Source organism: Pteropus medius, unplaced genomic scaffold (assembly GCF_902729225.1).
Source record: "Pteropus medius unplaced genomic scaffold, Ma_sr-lr_union100, whole genome shotgun sequence".
NCBI lineage: Eukaryota > Metazoa > Chordata > Mammalia > Chiroptera > Pteropodidae > Pteropus > Pteropus medius.
In genome coordinates, this window is record NW_024356336.1 from 1,641,390 (window position 1) to 1,650,772 (window position 9,383).

General features: G+C 43.7%; 1 pseudogene; it reads left to right on the forward strand.

Annotated features, from left to right (window-relative positions):
- The first annotated feature begins 7,427 nt into the window (after positions 1 to 7,427).
- On the forward strand, positions 7,428 to 7,546 carry LOC120602064 (uncharacterized; annotated as a pseudogene).
- The last annotated feature ends 1,837 nt before the right edge of the window (positions 7,547 to 9,383 follow it).

Below are 9,383 nucleotides of genomic sequence, written 5' to 3' on the forward strand. Positions count from 1 at the left end.
TTCACCCCGTTGTTTTAAAACCATGTAAATATTTTTATTCTTCTGAGATCAGTATCTTGACTTTCGGTTTCAACAACCTTTTGTTTGATTAATCTATATTTTATAAGCATCTGTAGTATTCATAAGAGGAAACTGAATGGAAAAATCTGACAAGTTGTTTTGGACCATTGCTCGATTTTGCCCCAAGGAGGTCACATGCTGTGGCCGTGCAAAAGGGCTTCTTAATCACAGCACGTACCATGCGCTGGGGCAGGGAATATTAGGTGAATTAACATCCTGATCATTTTAAAGCCAGTTCAGCATGGCTTGTGTGCAAAGCACATCACCTGCTTCTTCTGGGATGGCCTACTTGGCGTTTAGAGGGGGGCTTAAGATAGTCCCCCTTCTCAGAATAAACAGCCTCTACTGTGCCTTTTCTGCAGTGCACAGGTTAGCTGCTCCCTCAGGAACAGCCCGTGCTGTGTCGGGATCATGCATAGCCATCTGTCATTGTTACAGAGTGAGATGTGATTACTGTGTCGATTCACATGCTCTTCTACTCTTCATCATTGAAATCCAAAGACATTGTCCCCAATTAGTCACTCCCACAATCCATTTTAGGAAGGGGTCTCAGTAAGCTGATGATACCAATCCACAAAATAGGAAACTTTTTCATACTGTACTTTCCAGTTTTAGCAACATCCTGATTTTGCCTTTCCCCCTACCTAGACTACTTTTAGGTGACCAGAGGTCTTAGATATAATCTCTGTTGTCCAACATAATTTTATTTCTTTGGAGGAAACTTTGAAGCTAGTGGCCATAACTCAGACCAATCAAAATTTGAGGTTGGTTGGTGTCCAGATATTACCCAGCACTCTCTTTTAAATTCATTGTAGATATTCCAGATAACAATAACCAAGGGACCACATTCTTCACTCTTTTCTTGTTATTTCAGTCTCTTTCTGCATCCTGTAGTCAGCTGCCCATGAGTTGGGTCCATCATCTTTGAATTTTATTGGTTACTTTTACTTGAACAAATGATTGCAACAGAGCTGCTGTTTCTTACCATGAATGTCCCTGTGGCCAGTCAGGAATCAAAAATCCTCAACCCCTACCTTTTCTTCCTTTCTCTTACCAATGCAGATGTCTCAGAGAGTCAGGATCCCTCTAATGAATCCTATGTTTCTGATACCAACTGTGCCATTTCTGCTGAACTGGGCTGTACTGCAGTATGATTCTGATGCTAGCTACCCAGTGATAGCACCAGATCCCACAAGTTCAGGGCAAAGTCCCACTAGACAGTCTTGACATCCACCCACACTGATGACATCTGGGCTGTACATTCAGGGGTTCCCACCACCTCTCATGTTCAATGATTTCTTGGACACGATTCCTTTTTTGTATGGAAAGCACTATCCTTACCATTCCAGTTTATTATAAAAGTGGCACATAGATGAGGCCTGTGAGGATTCTGGATGCAGAGCGTCCATGCCCTCTCACTGTGGGCCCTAGCTTGTCACTCTCGCGGGGTGTCTGTGTGTTCACCGACCTAAATGGTCCACTGACCACTGCTGTTCAGAGTTTTCATTGGGGTGTCTTTATGTAGGCATGATTAGTAATAGCACTGGCCATGTGACTGAAGGCAGTGTCCAGCTCCCTCCCCTGCATAGAGGTCAGTTAGGCTCTAATGTCACCAACATCTGATCATTCAGCTGGCCTTTGGCTTCCATCTTGTAGCCACTCAGGATCCCTCTGTGAGCCACCTTGTGGAATAACAAAGTCAATTTCATCACTCAGGAAGTTCCACAGATATTTTAAGCCCTGTGCCAGGAACCAGAAACAGAACACACACACACACACACACACACACACACACACACACATATATATATATATATAGATTATATATAGATTATATATAGATTATATATATATATGTGTGTGTGTGTGTATATATAATCTATAACACTGGTGCATGTTCATCAAATTGTAAACCTTAAAATTATGCCTTGTACTAAATACCAAGTACACTTCAATAAGCCGGGGAGAAAATGCCAGACACTGTTAGGGTGTGTTGACGTGCACACCCCTGGGCTGGAGTCGAGTTCAGGGGTAAAAGGTTCCCCCCTTGCTTGATTTTGGTTGCCACACTAAGCTAGGTGGCCCCGAGGCTCTAGTGCAAGTCAGTAACAGCATTCTGGGTTGGATCCAACCGAGAGGATTACCAGGGCAGTCGGTAAACTTACCCCTGCTGCTTTGCAGATGCAGAAGTGGGGAATGAAATCAGAAAGGAAAAAGAAATGCTGAGGTTTGGTTTGCTTCATTTTTATTTTCCGTATTTTAATGACATAATAGTAAGAGGTATTCTGTCTATGGACTTAAGGGTGCTGTGTTTATAATGATCTTTTCTTGCTTTGTTAAGATAATCATTTCCAGAGTCCAGATCACAGCCTTTGGTTATGTCTGGTTGGACCGTCATGGGAACTGAGCATGGGAGATATTGGGTTGGGATTCAGCACTGAGCTGTGATGGAGGGATTCTGGTGGGACTGGACTCTCTGACGGGCATGAGACCCTAGAGACAACGTACTCTAGTGCGAGCCAGGTGGGGGATGGAAACTAGACCCCCCTTTGCATTTTCTGGCTTGGTGGCAGCACCTTCCTGTGCTGTCCTATATTTACTTCTGGTTTAAGGCACTCTCACTCCCGGGTTTGCAACATAGAAATTATTTTCTCTCAGCTTCCTGCATGTGCTGGCTCATTCTGGAGAAGTGAGGTCGGACTGCGTCCTGGAGCACATTTCTTGCCTCCAATCCTCAATCCTCACCCAAATCTCAAATCCTGGGATATGAATAGGACCTGCATTTGTCTCCATTTGAGAGAGGTCCGTGTCCTGCTCTCCCCCGAGCCTCCACCATAGCCGGCAAAAGTTCCAGAGGACTGTGTGAAGGGCGGGGGCCTGCTTCACACATTGTTCTCTTGATCTTGCTGTCCTGGTGTCCAGGGATTGAGCAGGCTTACGTGAGGGTCTCTGAGCAGCAGGGGGTCACTGCTCCCCTCCAAACACACTGCTCCCACCAACAGTGCTGCCCCTGCCCCCCGACACCCAGTTATGCCCGCCTTGTGACTTTGCCTTGGGCCTGCCCAGGGGCCGGCTCTGCCAGTCCTTCCACAACACCTGGCCAGCCCTGGCAGGTACCGTGTGTTTATGTGGCCACATCTGCTGCATAGACTCCTCAGCTTCACTTACAGGCCTAGAGAACCTGAGCAAGTGACTTTACCTTAGATTTCAAGTGGATCCTCTCTGAGGGGCTAAAAAACTATGAGTCCGTGGCAAGGATTACATATCGCCCAAGTAATTAAGGTCACCCCAGACACAGGACAGTCGCTTGTTATGTGGAGTTGGTTGTCGCTTTCTCCCACAGAACCCAGCACAACCCAGACTCGTGACAGGTGCTCTTTGGGTCTGGATGAGTTGATTCCTTGATCCATTGATTGATTAGTGATGGTGCTGGTAAACTCATGATCATCTCTTTAATGTTCCCATATTGGAGAACCATATAGTTGATGGAGGTGGACAAGGAGAAAGGAAATGGACTCGAATTAGGAGAGACAGAGGAGGAAGGGAAGGAGTGAGGGAGATAAGGCAATGTCACGCACAGTTCCTCGTGGAAAATGTGACTGTCTTCTTAGAGGAACAAGGTGACACAGGCATGGTTTCCTGGTCACACTTACAAAATTTGAAGGCTGACAGGGGCCACGTAGGCCTGAGAGCCACTCTTCATTGCAGAAGTGAATTGATCGAGGTCCTGGGGAGGAGCATAGAGATGAGGACAGAGTGTGTCTTAAGTTCAGGCTTTGTTTATCCTGCTGGGAACCGCAGGGCCCAGAGTTTTCAACTCAGCTCATAATTCTCTACTTTCCATTCCCATAGCCACCCAGACATCGTTACTGCCCTTGTAACTCAAAGATGCTGTGCAGATTTTAAGATCCCCTGCACAGAGAGCAGTACCTACATGTGATTTATTTCCTCTATCTTTTTTATTCTTTTTCTTATCTGTTTGTTCTTTTTTGTGACTCTTCCCCAGCGCACCCTTCTCTCTTTTTATGATTCTCATCCCAAGAGGCCTGGACTCATCCAGGCCTGGAAACATCCGTGTCTGTAACATCTCCCTCCAGTTCTCCACGTCCTCTCTCTTGGCATTGCCCTGGCTCCTGACTCTTTTCTGAAACTTTGCATTGTGTTGAGCCACCCTGCGTGGCCCGAGCAGGGAGCTGGGCTGGGAGTCAGAAGGGCTGGGCCCACCCTGCTGGAGGGGCCTGTGAAGTCTGATTCTGCCCTGGGCACCCTCTGCCCCACGATGACTCTGGATATGCACATTTGTTCCCTTCCATGTAGCTTTCTAGATATTCCCCTAGCAGGTGCTTCAGAAAGAGCAGAGGAAGCAATTCAGGTAGAAGAAGAACCAGAAGAATAACTGTGACTTGGAATGCTTGGGATTGAAAGAGTAAGGCAATAAATATCCATGGTCTTCATTGCTTTCTACCTTTTTTGGGAAAGGGGACATTTTGTTAAAAGCAACCAAACTGAGGAGACTTCTGGGGTGGTCTCTGTTGTGTGTGACCATGCTAGGGAGACAAGGAGATGGTAAAACTCAGTGAAGGCAAGTGAAAAATGTCCTGAGTCTTCGAGGAGGTGAAGTTTGAGTGTCAGGATGCTTGAGTCAGTCCAAGGAACAGGGGCCTCCTCCTTGCTCCTCCTCTCAGCCTCAGCTCAGTTACTGGATGGTTAATTAGTGTCTCTATTCCATAGATTTAGAATTGGATTTAGATATATATTTTATGTTTACTGTTGAAGATTTTTCCATGAAACGACTTATCTACTACAGGTTTCATTTTAAATATATTTGTATAAAATAAAGCACGCAAATAGAAAAGCACCCTGAACAAGTTAGGACTCAATGAATTATTATAGACACTCACCCCAGTCACCACCATCAGGTCACCCCTTCTCTTCTGTAAAGCTCGCCTGGTGTTATTTGAGAAAAATAACTGCAAATTTAATTCTTTCCAGATTTCCATAGGCCAGTGTCTTTCTAGGAATTTTATTTTGTGAGTTTTTTTTTTTACTCCTCTGGAAGAGGGTCGTAGGAACAGCAGTATCGGAGATTGTGCCTGATGATGTGGATGTCAGCACATTTTATACCCGTGAGTTACATGATTGAATATATCATCAAAACTCACTGTTCTTCACGTAACTGTAGTACTCCATTTTCTTCTTCCATTAATAATTATGAGGAGGTTAATGAGACTCTATTTTTCTTTCTCTTATACGTCATTAGCTTTGTACATTTTTTTAGACAGACGAACAACTTTTTTTGCTTGAAAGCCTAGTAATGTGAGTATCATAGACCCTGCCATTAGCAAATGCACATTCAATGCTCAGGGTATTCTTTGAATACGCAGGTTTAAAGCATTTTCCCCAAGTCTCGACATCTAAGAGATCATCACGTAGTCTTTGGTTTCTTTATTGAGTTCCTAGTTGACAGGCATATATGCTGTATCCCCGCCTAAATGACTTGGACTCTGGTGGGATGATACTAAATCTTGGATCGCCTGGGCCAGTGTTTCTGCAGGAAACCGTCCTAGGTGTGAAATCGCTGGGCCCAAGGGGGTGTGCATGTTCAGTGCTGACACACGAGGCCCATGACACTTCAGAGAGGCTGGTGGCTCTGATGCTCATTCAGGCAGGGCATTTGTCACCACAGCAGCTGAGTCCTGTCAGTGCACTCTGCAGAGAGAGGAGGGGCTTCGGTCCAGAGCACCTCCTGCAGGGTCTTGTCCTGCTTCACCTCTCCTTCATTCCTGTGTGCACTTCTGTATCCCCATCCTCCATCCCTCGCTCCAGCTGGTCCCCACTCCCTCCTGCCTGCATTATTTCAATGTTCCCTGACTGACTCCCTGGTTCCATTTGCCTGCCCTTCAGGATCAGCCATATTTTTACTCCATGTGGGACCAGCTTCTGGTTTATGGATCTTCCAGCTCTTGCTACCACCTTCAACATCTTCAGTTGCCCCATGTGAAGAGTGGACTCTGCATCAATGTAGGTAGACCTATATTCGACATTCCAAAACTCTCTGATAAGGTTCCCTAAGTGTCTGTGTTTACTTGTCAAAGAACTCATGGTGGTGGAGGCAGGAGTCCACCCCACATGCTTATTACACTTGGCTCCAGAACAAAAGCCACCATTTCCTGTATTCCAAATTTTGGGAGGCTATCTCTGCTACTGAGTATTTTTAAGACTATTCTATGCATGTAAAAATTTCAAACATGTTCGCAATTTCTTTATATTTTTCCCAAGAGAAAGTGGAGTTCAGTCCCTCCTTATAACCAGAGGTGCCACTAGTGTTCTTTGTCGCTGACAGATGCCTTGGAAACAACACCATGTTATGTCTCAAGTTATGCTTGAAATGACAATAAGTCTCAGCTTGGTCACTCAGTTCACTGCCCTCGGCCACTAAGTACTATATCTGGATGACCTGAGACTGCCCTGCTGTGAGGACACCCAGGCCACATTGGCATGTCTCATGTGGGTCCCCCAGCCATGTCCAGGTCCAGCTCCAGACATAGGACTGAGTCACCTCCAGAGCATCCCAATGCCTGGTAGTCCATTCACCCCAGCAAGTGGGTCTTCTCTGCTAAGACCCAACATCACAGAGAAGAAAAGTGTCAGCCTACTGTCTCTGTCTGAATGCCACCCCATGACCATCAGCAAAATAACACTGGTGTTTCATGCCACTAGTTTGAATGCTTAGTTCTAAACACATGGTTTTTTAATTTTTTTTTATATGAAGAGCAACAAGAATAACACCTTCATAGAAAATTCGAAAGGTGCAATAGAACATACATGAAGATCTGAGTGTTCATCCTTCTCCGTTCTGTAGCCTTCCAGCTTTGGCCTCTGGACTTAACAACCGGTAAGTTTCAGCATGTCCTTTGAGATTTCTTAGTTGAACCACCAGATCGTACTGACACTGTCACCTCGTGTCTCTAAGGGCTTTCCCTATATTTCCTCATTGAATCTCCATTGACCATGAACACATAGGGAGGAGACGGAAGGAATGGAGTCCTCTGCTTCACACTGTTCTCAACCTGGGGTCTGAAACCCTCCTCATCACTGCATCGTGAACGTTGTTTCTCCAATCACAGGGACACATTGTTCTGAATATTCTCTTTCTTTTCATTTTGGCCTCCAATTTCTTTGTCCACACACACATTTTTCTATCAATCTGGGATGATTAAAATTCTTGTTTGGGAAAAACACGATATTATCTGTTATTTTCCACCCTCTCTCAACGGGGTAACCCCTAGAGGAAATGCGACACTGTTCATATTAATTGCAGTTTTTATAGCTCATCAATGACTTGTTTGATTTATTAAAGAAATTAGGTCTACAGCCATGCTACACTGAACAAGCCCGATCCCATCTGATCTCGTAAGCTAAGCAGGGACAGGCCTGGTTAGTGCTTGGGTGGGAGACCACCTAGGAAGACCAGGTGCTATAGGTGTAAAATATAAAAAATAAGGGATTGTAAACTGACAAGGTCCTTGCAATCTGTGAGGTCAACCAAGTGTTGCCTCACCTAAAAAATTAGCTGGAAGTCAGCAATAATTTGTACTATAGTGTAAAATACTTGAAAAATAGACGTTTCGTTTTAAATATGCCTAATTTCTCATCTATATCCTAAAATTGTCACTTACTCTATACTTCGGGCCTGGTTCCTTACACTCCTACAGCAAGTGTTTACCACATTATCATAAGAATGGGTGTGATTGGTCCACACATGAGCCAGAACACACATTGAATTCTAGAGTCTCTGGTCATCTAAAATTTTCATTTACACAGGCATTGATTATATATTTTCACTGAACCCACTATTAAAATATAGTCATCTTTATTCTTATTTGCTCAGTGAATAGCCAGTCTCTAATATACACATTGACATAAAATTGTTCCATGCATTTGCAGAGACTGAGCAATAATTAAGTATATAGATTTAATTAGATATATATAGATTAGGAATATAGATTTAGAGAATGATAGGATTTATATAACATAGTTATATGCTTAGAGAGAAATACAACTTTTAAAACTGATTTCTACTAATGTTGCTTTTTAATTGATGTGGAACACATTTCCAGTTGTTCTAAAAATGTCTGGTGACTCAGGAATAGTAGAAATGGGTGGGGATCATACTATAATAAAAAATAGAAACACTTTATATGGTCAACCTGTTAGATTTGACCTGTTTACCCTGAAATTCTCACTATCAATTATATTTGCATGAGCAAGTCACTTTCTCTCATATATCATGTTTTTAGAAAGAGGATAACAATGTGGAGGCCTGCCGTTCAATTTTGGAAAGAAAAGACATTTTCTGTTTTAATTCTCTTAAATGCCACTCTTGTCCATGTAAACACACACGTGTTTATATAATAGCAGTTGGACCCAGATTGTGCAGCATGCGTTCACCCTGAAAGTTGTGTGACATGACCCGTCACCGTGGTAATGTGATGATGCCCTTCTTGCCTTCCATTGCAACCATCACTCTGTGAGTTGACAGGGAGGAGGCGAGAAGTTTTCAGATACTCACTGTCTAGACCTTGAGATGGGAACTTCATTTGTTGTGGAGGTACATTCATTTGACCTTCTGAATGCTGCTCCTTCAAAGGGGCCAGTTAACCTTGGCTGAAAACATGTTCCTCATCTTGTATATCCATTCTCACCACTCCCATTTTGACTCCAAGGTTGTAAGTGTCTTTATAGATTTGTAGTATTATTTAATTGATATTTCTGATCCTTCTCTCAAGTGGGCTGTCTTAACTATTTTCCTAAATTTAGAACAACGTAAGATTCCCTAGTGAACATTTTGTTCTCACTCTCCAGAGAACAAATCCAGAAGAAACACTTCTACACTGCTTTGGGTTGGGAGAATTGTTCCATGGATTCACAGAGATTGAGATCCCAGCAGTAGACATGACACGGAAGGGGAATTCCAGGTCAACTTCTCAGAATGTGGGTGCCAAAATATGAGTCAAATATACGTAGTCTAAATACAGAGATTTTAGAAAGGAGAGAAACTGGGATTTCATGGGGCATGTCCACGGGTTGATGCAGACAGGATCCCTGGGAGTTTAGGTGCTGCCTGGGAGAGCTGTGAGACAGGACAGAGCCATTGAGTAGGTGGAATGACCAGTAGGTGACATAGGTGACAGAGAGAGAGAGAGAGAGAGAGAGAGAGAGAGTTATTTCATATTAAAAAGCAAATTTACAGCGTTTTTTTGGCTACCAGGAAAGAACAATTATTTTGCCTAAGAGATTGGAAAGAATTCATAGCAGATGTG